The sequence below is a fragment of the Aedes albopictus genome, chromosome 1 (genome assembly GCF_035046485.1).
Source record: "Aedes albopictus strain Foshan chromosome 1, AalbF5, whole genome shotgun sequence".
Lineage (NCBI taxonomy): Eukaryota > Metazoa > Arthropoda > Insecta > Diptera > Culicidae > Aedes > Aedes albopictus.
In genome coordinates, this window is record NC_085136.1 from 180,768,715 (window position 1) to 180,780,765 (window position 12,051).

A 12,051-nucleotide genomic window follows, 5' to 3' on the forward strand; every position below is an offset into this window, starting at 1 on the left:
CCGATACAAGCGTTTTTGCTCCTTGTTCTCTGTCTCTCCTCTTGTTCGGTGTGAGTGAAAACGTGGGAATTATAAATAATGGCGAAACCGAGCCAAAGAGGCTTTCTGTTCATGCTCGCCATCCTTGGACCTTCCCCCGCTGCCACCTAACGAGTCGACGACGACAACTGGCGCAGAACACGCTCCCCAGAAAATATAGTAAGTATTATTAACACGAGAAGAGCAAGCTGGCGAAATGGACAGATGTGCTTAAGTGTAATGCAGTAATCTGGCGAGAAGAAGGACTGATTAACTGCTTAAAAAAAAACGGCAATCTGGCGCGTAATAAGGACAGATTTGAGAAGAAAAATCAAAATCGAACGAACAGCAAGCTGGCGCTGCAAAAGGACACTTTTGCTTAAAAAAACGGCAGTCTGGTGCGAGGACAGATTTGCTGAGTAAGCATTCAGGTCAGCACACTGGCGAGTAAAAGGACAGTGTTACTGGAATAAAATAAAGTTTTCTAAAATCTGGCGGAAACAGGAAAGATTTTTTGAGTTTGTTTCTAGTGTTTGTAAGAAGTCTGGTTTGATTGACAGTGTGGACAGTTGTGCTTAAATGTAATGCAGTAATCTGGCGAGAAGAAGGACTGATTTACTGCTTAAATAATGGCAATCTGGCACGTAGTAAGGACAGATTTGTAAAAAAATAAGAAAATCGGATAGCAAGCTGGCGCTGAAAAAGGGCAGTGTTGCTTTTCAAACAGAATTCAGCAGTTTGGCGAGAGGACAAAATTAATAACTGATCTGAAATCTGGTGGAAACAGAAAAAAACTGTAGTCTGGTTAGATTGAAAAGAGTGGATTAGAGAGAGAAAGTTAAAGAAAATAAATAAGCAAGCTGGCGTGAAATAAGGACTGCTTTGCTAATTAAAAAAAGACTAATCTGGCGAGAGAAAGGACTGATTAGTATAAATAAATCGTATCTGAAATATAAGAAAAAGGATGGAAGTGGCCTTGTTTGAATAAATTCCAAATGGAATCAAGTGTAATAAGAACAGTTTTTGGTTGAGATATTGGCTGTTTATAATAAAAACGAATGTTTAACCCGCAAACACCCGGGACGATCTACTTTTGGCAGAAATGCAATATCTTCTTTGTTTTAAAAGATTTTAACCTGGATTTTTTTTATAGTCAAGGGGAATAGTTGTGCTAAGAAATGCATGGTACCTCCCCCCTTTGCACCCTCCCCCCTTTTGCGGGGAGGCGAAAATACGTGGCTTTTTTTTGTATTTTTCATAAATTCTACATGTTTTTGCTGAAATTTCATCGTTTTGTTAATCATTAATAGTTTTCAATGATCCTAGACATGCAATGTATTACTACCCATCATAGTCTGTTGAAGTTTTGATCCCAGAGCTATTCTAAGGCCTCCAAAGTACTCCGAAGTTTGTGACACAAATCTAACATTCTCAACCAAATTTTATACACGATGAATGATTACAGAACATTGTCTACGGTACTCAAAAAGCCTTTAAGCACCCCTAGAAAAGTCATGGTAAATAAATTGGGTGATCTAGGTCATCCAAACTACTCTGGAATTCATTTTCTTAAGATCTAAAACATCTACCATCGTTTGTGTTCACCCTGTCCAAGAAATTTAGTCACGGTTATGTCCATTACACCTCACAATTCTATGAGCAACTTGATATTGTGGTAGTTGGACATTCCGTGAAATACAAATGGCCTCCAAAACACTTTGAAGTTTGGCTTACGATATTTACAAACTGTCTCATGCTTTAGTTGTGAAAAATTTTCGTGGAATGTAGTCTATAGTGCTGATGGAACCTCAATGCACATCCATAATGCTTTTGGTGCATTCATTGGATATTCCAGGCTTTCCAAACTATTCTGGAATTAGGAACTTCAAGGTCTACAGGTTCTACTCTTGTTTTTCTTCACTTTATTGGCATAATTCTTTCACGATTGTGTCTGTTGCACCTCATTATATTACGAGTATCTGTATTTGTTGCTATTTGGGTGTCCACTGGCATACAAATGGACCCAATGTATTTTGAAGTATGGGTCGCAATATCTGTAAATCTTAGGATATATTTATTGTAGCGAATGCTCGCGGAATATAATCTCCGCTACTCTTAGAACCTCAGGGTGCAATTCTGACAACTTTGCAACATTCACTTGGTGATCTAGGTCATCCAAACTATTCTGGAATTGAGACCTTCAAGCTTTACACTCTTGTACCTCTTTACTTTATTCTTCCACGATTACCTCTGTTGTATCTAGTAATGTTTTGAGTATTTCTTTGTGTTGCTTGTGCATCCACTGACATACAAATGATCTTTATGGTATTTGATAGTGTCGGAAATTGGCTTTGGGACAGAAGGTCGAAGGACAAATGGTCGAAGGACAAAAGGTCGAATTACAAAAGGTCGAATGGACAAAAGGTCGAATGGACAAAAGGTCGAATGGACAAAAGGTCGAATGGACAAAAGGTCGAATGGACAAAAGGTCGAATGGACAAAAGGTCGAATGGACAAAAGGTCGAATGGACAAAAGGTCGAATGGACATAAGGTCGAAAGGACAAAAGGTCGAATGGGACAAAAGGTCGAATGGGACAAAAGGTCGAATTTTAGTAGACCAATTTACCAGCTGGTATTTCTCGCTTATAAGACAAACATTTTTGAGAAGTCTTTGTTGCCGCTCATTGAAAGAAACATTGTAGTGCTGTTATAGAAATCATATGCATTTCAGTCACTAACATTTCCATAGGAAATTTTTCCTTCTTTTGTTTGTAGGCTGTTCTTTCAAGTTCTGTTAATGTAGTATTTATTTAATGGCAATTTAGTTTAGTTTTTTGTTCAGGAATTTTTCCTTCTTAAATTTATAGGCTGTTCTTTTAACTTTTGTTAGTGAAATAATTATTGACTCCTTAGGGACTTATTTTTCAATCAGAAATTTTGCCTTCTTTTCTTCGATATCTGTTCTTTCTAACTGTACTGCAGAAACATTCATAAACTACTTGTGCTTAGTGATCATCCCCTCTTGGATTGATAGGTAGATCCTGATGATTATACAGTATAAGTAAACAATTTCATTTTGTTTGCTCATACAGGCGTTACGCCAAAAATTGAGAATTTTCTATCCCGCTCTCCCTGTCCTAAACTAACTATATTGCTTGTTACACTTTTGCAAACCACCCTTCCCCTATAATCGTGACGTACTTCATGGATCACCCCTATAATACCCAGAGATTTGTCCTTTTCTAATTTATAGACTGCTTGACTTTATTTAATAGCATTAATGATTGGAATTTCAAATGAGAATATTCCGATCTATGATTCATCCTTCTTCACCTAAAGGCTGTTCTTTCAAGGAATGAGAGATGGCATGCTCCTCAGTTTTCACACACAAACCACCCGGTCACCCTAAAAGTGAGTGCTCAAACAAATGTTACCACAAACATGTTTTTTTCAGTTTCTGCGTGCACATTTGCACTCAGTCGTGCTTCCAGTGCAATAGGCCACTGCACTGTTTTGATTTTGTATGGGATTTTGACGTTTCTTGGCCTTGTTGTTTACAAAACTTCTGTAAGAGTGAAAGAGAAGGAGAGAATTTCGTGCAGTGCCCTATACTGTGTGTACCACAGGAGTATAAAAGTACTTGCTTGTCTTAGATATCACATAAATCACAGACAAATAGATGTGACACTAACGAAATTTCAATCTCATATATCTCATGATCCTGATTACTTAGAAAGTTGGTGTTTTCGGCAAAGTTGTTTGACTGGTCAAGGACTAACCGATAATAAGATTTAAGATTCAAAATTCCACCGCTAGGCGGTGCTAGTGAGCTAAAAAAATTTGTTTTGCATAAATATCAGGAAAATTTGCCAAAAAATGCAACTAGCTCCGCGTAGCTGTTGAAACTTGAACCAAACGGTAATTATTCTGAAAGCCCTTGATCTACCAAACCATATTGCCGAAGACACCATCTTTCTACAAAATGAGGATGCTGAGATATGCGAAATTTAAAATTTGTTTGCTCTCTAGCGCTGCCTAGTGGTAGAATTTTAAATCTTAAGTCTTATTATCGGTTAGCCCTTGACCAGCCAAACAACTTTGCCGAAGACACCAACTTTCTAAGTAATCAGGATCATGAGATATGTGAGATTGAAATTTCGCTAGTGTCACATCTACTTGTCTGTGATTTATGTGATATCTTAGACAAGCAGATGCAACATTGACAAAATTTCCATCCCATATATCTCAGGAACCTGATTACTTAGAGAGTCGGTTTCTTCGGCAAAGTTGTTCAGCTGGTCAAGGGCTTTCAGAATATGGGCCATGTGATTTGTGATTTCACCGCTAGGCGGCGCTAAATAGCGTACAAATTTTACATTTCACATATCTCAGCATTCTGATTCTTTAGAAAGATGGTGTCTTCGGCAAAATTGTTTGGTAGATCAAGGGCTTTCAGGATAATTATCGTTTGGTTCGAGTTTCTGCAGCTAGGTGGCGCTAGTTGCAATTTTTTGCAAATTTTCCTGATATTTATGAAAACAAAATTTGTTAGCTCACTAGCACCACCTGTTGGTGGAATTTGGAACCAAAATATTCATCAACTGTAAGTCCTTGACCAGCTTAAGACGTCTGCTTGTCTCTGATATCACAGGATTTGATACCCCTTAGCGGGTTTTGGACTTATTGGCATGCTTTCGGTTCACCAAATGCTCACACAACACTGACCCCTTTAAACACACTGCGTGTGCACTGAGTTCTGCTTTTTTCTGCGTGCGCGCAGAAATTGCGCACTGGGATTATGATCTGCGGGCTCTCATTGCTCTCACGCAGCACTCTAATCACCCGCACAAAAACTCTGCGTGAGAGAAACTATGTACATTTTATTGTGCGTTTTTTCTCTTTCTCTTTTGTAAGGTAAATGAAACTGAGAAGTTCAGTGAAAGATGAGCGTAAATGGGCACAATTTCTGCGTGACATGCCATGCAAGGAATATTATTTCCCATATTTAACCTTAACTTAACATTACTTTTCATCATTTATGGGCATCTATTTCGAATTGCAATGCGGTAAAAATTGCTGCATATAAGCTATTGCAAGTTTTAGAAGACACTTTCCTATTTTCCAATAATGATTGTTTTGAAGTTGTTGAATAACTTTTCTATCACTCGTTCTATTTTTTAATCGTCGTTTTTCTGTCGAATTCTGATCACTTTTTCATGTCTTCCAATTTGTCTTTAGTCTATTTAACCGCTTTACCCTTTTAGACCTTTTGTCCATTCGACCTTTCGTCCCATTCGACCCTTTGTCCATTCGACCTTTTGTCCATTCGACCTTTTGTCCATTCGACCTTTTGTCCATTCGACCTTTTGTCCATTCGACCTTTTGTCCATTCGACCTTTTGTCCATTCGACCTTTTGTCCATTCGACCTTTTGTCCATTCGACCTTTTGTCCATTCGACCTTTTGTCCATTCGACCTTTTGTCCATTCGACCTTTTGTCCATTCGACCTTTTGTCCATTCGACCTTTTGTCTATTCGACCTTTTGTCCATTCGACCTTTTGTCCATTCGACCTTTTGTCCATTCGACCTTTTGTCCATTCGACCTTTTGTCCATTCGACCTTTTGTCCATTCGACCTTTTGTCCATTCGACCTTTTGTCCATTCGACCTTTTGTCCATTCGACCTTTTGTCCATTCGACCTTTTGTCCATTCGACCTTTTGTCCATTCGACCTTTTGTCCATTCGACCTTTTGTCCATTCGACCTTTTGTCCATTCGACCTTTTGTCCATTCGACATTTTGTCCATTCGACCTTTTGTCCTTCGACCTTTTGTCCTTCGACCTTATGTCTTTCGACCTTTTGTCATAGATTCCTCCGAGAATATCTACGAGTTCCTAGGGAATGCCTCAGGACTTCCCGTTAAATTCTTCAGGAGTTTCCCAGCAATTTCTCGAAAGTTTATTCAGGAGCTATTCTGCAATTCCTTCAGGAGTTCCTCAGGAATTACTTTAAGAACTTTTCGAAATATCCTGCAGGAGTTCCTCGGAAATTTCTCCAGAAATTCCCCGAGGATTCTACGGGAGTCCGCCAAAGATTTCTCCAGGCATTCCCTTAAAACTCCTCAAGGAAATTTTCTCAAGAGAAATTTCTCCTGGGATTCCTCCAAGAAGTTTTCCAGGGATTCCTCCAAGAATTCAAGGGATTCTTCCAGAAATTCTTCCAGGGATTCCTCCAGAGTTTCCTCCAGGAATTCTTCCAGGAAATACTCCAGAAATTCCTCCAGAGAATTTCTCCGGCTAATCTTCCCGGGTAATTTCTCAAAAGAAATTCCTCTAGGAATTTCTTCATGAATAACTGGTAATTTATGTATGAATTCATCAAGGGATTCCTTCAGAAATTCCTCCACGGTGTCCTCCAGAAATTCTTCCAGGAGTTCCTCCAGGAATACCTCCAGGAATTCCTCCAGCAATTCCAACAGGGGTTCTTCCCCGTATTCCTCACAGGGATTCCTCCTTAAATTATTTCAGGGATTCCATCAGTCATTCCTCCAGGGATTCCTCCAGGAATTCTTCCTGGATATAGTCCAGGATATATTCCAGAAATTTCTTCAGCAAATATTCCAGGAGTTCTTTCAGGAATTACTCCAGAAATTTCTCCAGCAATGACTCTACGAATTCCTTCTGGAATTACTACAGGAAATCGTCTAGGAATTGTTCCGGGAAACACCCCAGGAATTGTTCCGGGAAACACCCCAGGAATTCCTTCAAGAAATATTCTAGGAATTCCTTCAGGAATAACTGTAGGAATTTCAACAGGATTTTTTTTTGTCTGAATTAACGAGATTTTTAACCCTAGGCTAGTTCATCTCGGGGCCCACGCTTTACTTCCCAGGTCGTTCCTTCAATTCCAGTTCTTGCGGGAAATACCTTACGTGAATTCGGAATTACTCGCATGAATTACTCCATGAATTCTTACAGGAAATAATTCATTGAATCCTCCAGAAAATAAAAATTGAAAAAAAAAATAAATTCTAAAATTCCTCGCAGTTCAAGGAAATCCTTAAGAAATTCCTCTAAGAATTTCCCCGGGAAATTCTTTAAAAATTCCTTCACAAATTATTACATGAATTCTTGCAGGAAGTACTCTCCAGGAATTCATCCAGGGTATTCTCCAGAAATTTCTTCAAGAAATTCTTGAAGAAATACTCGGAAGTATTCTTGTAGGAATTCTTGGAGGAATTCGTGGAGAAATTCCTAGAGATTCTTGGAGGATTACCTGTAGGAATTCCCGGGGATATTCCAGTAGGCATTTCTGGAGGAATTTCTGAAGGTATTTATTGAAAAACCCTGGAGGTTTTATTAGAGAAATTTATAAAGGAAATCCTAGCCAAATTCCAGGACGGATTCTTGGAGGAATTTTGACATAAACATTGGAGCAGGTCTTGGAGAGATTCTTATAAGAGTTCATGTTGGACTTCTTGAAAGAATTTCTGAGAAAATTCCTTGAAGGAATTCTCGGTGGAATCCCTGGAGTTGTCCCGGGCGTATTTTCTTGAGGAATTTCTGGAGGTTTCCTGAAGAATCTAGGAGGTATTCATAAAGGAATTTCTGGAGGATTTTTTAAATGAAATTCTTGAAAAATCCCTGGAGGAATTTCTAGCAAAATTCCTGAAGGGATTATTGGCAGATATCTTAGAGGGTCCTCTGGTAAAATTCTTGGGGAAGGTACAGTAGGAATTTTTGGAATTCCTGGAGGGATTCTTGGAAGAATTCTAGACAGATGTCTTGGAGGAATTTCTGGATGAATCCTGAAGGAATTTCCGGAGTAGTTTCTGGAGGAATTGCTGGAGGAAGCTCTGGAGGAACCGCTGGAGAAATTTCTGGATGAATCTCTTGTATCCTGAAGAAATCCCTGGGTTAGTTGCTGGAGGAAATCTTGGAAGAACTTCTGAGGGAGGTCTGAAGGAATTCCTGGATGAATCCATGGAGGAATCCATGCAGGAATCCCTGGGAGAATTCCTGAAGGAATCACTGGAAGAACTTCTAGAGAAACCGCTAGAGGAATCCCTTTGTCTTTGCTTCCATTTGTCCATTCGACCTTTTGTCCATTCGACCTTTTGTCCATTCGACCTTTTGTCCATTCGACCTTTTGTCCATTCGACCTTTTGTCCATTCGACCTTTTGTCCATTCGACCTTTTGTCCATTCGACCTTTTGTCCATTCGACCTTTTGTCCATTCGACCTTTTGTCCATTCGACATTTTGTCCATTCGACCTTTTGTCCTTCGACCTTTTGTCCTTCGACCTTATGTCTTTCGACCTTTTGTCATAGATTCCTCCGAGAATATCTACGAGTTCCTAGGGAATGCCTCAGGACTTCCCGTTAAATTCTTCAGGAGTTTCCCAGCAATTTCTCGAATATTCAGGAGCTATTCTGCAATTCCTTCAGGAGTTCCTCAGGAATTACTTCAAGAACTTTTCGAAATATCCTGCAGGAGTTCCTCGGAAATTTCTCCAGAAATTCCCCGAGGATTCTACGGGAGTCCGCCAAAGATTTCTCCAGGCATTCCCTTAAAACTCCACAAGGAAATTTTCTCAAGATTTTATCCAGAAATTTCTCCTGGGATTCCTCCAAGAAGTTTTCCAGGGATTCCTCCAAGAATTCAAGGGATTCTTCCAGAAATTCTTCCAGGGATTCCTCCAGAGTTTCCTCCAGGAATTCTTCCAGGAAATACTCCAGAAATTCCTCCAGAGAATTTCTCCGGCTAATCTTCCCGGGTAATTTCTCAAAAGAAATTCCTCTAGGAATTTCTTCATGAATAACTGGTAATTTATGTATGAATTCATCAAGGGATTCCTTCAGAAATTCCTCCACGGTGTCCTCCAGAAATTCTTCCAGGAGTTCCTCCAGGAATACCTCCAGGAATTCCTCCAGCAATTCCAACAGGGGTTCTTCCCCGTATTCCTCACAGGGATTCCTCCTTAAATTATTTCAGGGATTCCATCAGTCATTCCTCCAGGGATTCCTCCAGGAATTCTTCCTGGATATAGTCCAGGATATATTCCAGAAATTTCTTCAGCAAATATTCCAGGAGTTCTTTCAGGAATTACTCCAGAAATTTCTCCAGCAATGACTCTACGAATTCCTTCTGGAATTACTACAGGAAATCGTCTAGGAATTGTTCCGGGAAACACCCCAGGAATTCCTTCAAGAAATATTCTAGGAATTCCTTCAGGAATAACTGCAGGAATTTCAACAGGATTTTTTTTTGTCTGAATTAACGAGATTTTCAACCCTAGGCTAGTTCATCTCGGGGCCCACGCTTTACTTCCCAGGTCGTTCCTTCAATTCCAGTTCTTGCGGGAAATACCTTACGTGAATTCGGAATTACTCGCATGAATTACTCCATGAATTCTTACAGGAAATAATTCATTGAATCCTCCAGAAAATAAAAATTGAAAAAAAAAATAAATTCTAAATTTCCTCGCAGTTCAAGGAAATCCTTAAGAAATTCCTCTAAGAATTTCCCCGGGAAATTCTTTAAAAATTCCATCACAAATTATTACATGAATTCTTGCAGGAAGTACTCTCCAGGAATTCATCCAGGGTATTCTCCAGAAATTTCTTCAAGAAATTCTTGAAGAAATACTCGGAAGTATTCTTGTAGGAATTCTTGGAGGAATTCGTGGAGAAATTCCTAGAGATTCTTGGAGGATTACCTGTAGGAATTCCCGGGGATATTCCAGTAGGCATTTCTGGAGGAATTTCTGAAGGTATTTATTGAAAAACCCTGGAGGTTTTATTAGAGAAATTTATAAAGGAAATCCTAGCCAAATTCCAGGACGGATTCTTGGAGGAATTTTGACATAAACATTGGAGCAGGTCTTGGAGAGATTCTTATAAGAGTTCATGTTGGACTTCTTGAAAGAATTTCTGAGAAAATTCCTTGAAGGAATTCTCGGTGGAATCCCTGGAGTTGTCCCGGGCGTATTTTCTTGAGGAATTTCTGGAGGTTTCCTGAAGAATCTAGGAGGTATTCATAAAGGAATTTCTGGAGGATTTTTTAAATGAAATTCTTGAAAAATCCCTGGAGGAATTTCTAGCAAAATTCCTGAAGGGATTATTGGCAGATATCTTAGAGGGTCCTCTGGTAAAATTCTTGGGGAAGGTACAGTAGGAATTTTTGGAATTCCTGGAGGGATTCTTGGAAGAATTCTAGACAGATGTCTTGGAGGAATTTCTGGATGAATCCTGAAGGAATTTCCGGAGTAGTTTCTGGAGGAATTGCTGGAGGAAGCTCTGGAGGAACCGCTGGAGAAATTTCTGGATGAATCTCTTGTATCCTGAAGAAATCCCTGGGTTAGTTGCTGGAGGAAATCTTGGAAGAACTTCTGAGGGAGGTCTGAAGGAATTCCTGGATGAATCCATGGAGGAATCCATGCAGGAATCCCTGGGAGAATTCCTGAAGGAATCACTGGAAGAACTTCTAGAGAAACCGCTAGAGGAATCCCTGGAGAAATTCTTAGGAAAATTCTTGGAGGAATCCCTGGAAAATTTCCTGGAGTTTTTAGGGAATGGATGAAGAAATCCTTGGGAGACTCCCGTGGAATCCTCGGGGAATTTCTGAAGGAATTCCCGAGGAACTCTTGTAGGATTTTTCGAAAAGTTTTTGAAGTAATTCCTGAGGAACTCCTGAAGGAATTCCAGAATAGCTCCTGAATAAATTTTCGAGGAACTGCTGGGAAACTCCTAAAGAAGTCCTGAAGTCTTGATACATTCCCTAGGAACTCGTAGAGATATTCTTGGAGAATATCAAGATGAATTTCTGAGGGACTCTTGGAGGGATTTCAGAGGAACACCTAGAAGAATTCTTGGGTAATTTCCGACACTTCCAAATACCATAAAGAACATTTGTATGTTAGTGGAAGCACAACCCAGCTAACACAAAGTCTTATATGATATTGGATAGGATGCTAAAGTGGAGGCCATATGCGTACATGCTTCCATTTGATCGCGTGTAAAGTGTGCGTATATCGCCTCCACTTTTTCACCCTATTCAACATCATATGCGATCATGTGTTGACTGGGAAGTAACACAAATACTCAACAAATTATGAGATACAACAGAGGTAATCGTGGAAGAAGAACATCGATAAAATAAAGATATACAAGAGTAGAGCTTGTAGAGATTGAATGTCTTAATTTCAGAATAGTTTGGATGACCTAGATCACCAAGTGAATGTTGCAAAGTTATCAGAATTGCACCCTGAGGTTCTAAGAGTAGCGGAGATTATATTCCGCGTGCATTCGCTACAATAAAAATATGCTAAGATTTACAGATATTGCGACCCATACTTCAAAATACATTGGGTCCATTTGTATGCCAGTGGACACCCAAATAGCAACAAATACAGATACTCGTAATATAATGAGGTGCAACAGACACAATCGTGAAAGAATTATGCCAATAAAGTGAAGAAAAACAAGAGTAGAACCTGTAGACCTTGAAGTTCCTAATTCCAGAATAGTTTGGAAAGCCTGGAATATCCAATGAATGCACCAAAAGCATTATAGATGTGCACTGAGGTTCCATCAGCACTATAGACTACATTCCACGAAAATTTTTCACAACTAAAGCATGAGACAGTTTGTAGATATCGTAAGCCAAACTTCAAAGTGTTTTGGAGGCCATTTGTATTTCACGGAATGTCCAACTACCACAATATCAAGTTGCTCATAGCATTGTGAGGTGTAATGGACATTAACGTGACTAAATTTCTTGGACAGGGTGAATACAAACGATGGTAGATGTTTTAGATCTTAAGAAAATGAATTCCAGAGTAGTTTGGATGACCTAGATCACCCAATTCATGTGCCGTGACTTTTCTAGGGGTGCTTTGAGGCTTTTTGAGTACCGTAGACAATGTTCTGTAATCATTCATCGTGTATAAAATTTGGTTGAGAATGTTAGATTTGTGTCACAAACTTCGGAGTACTTTGGAGGCCTTAGAATAGCTTTGGGATCAAAACTTC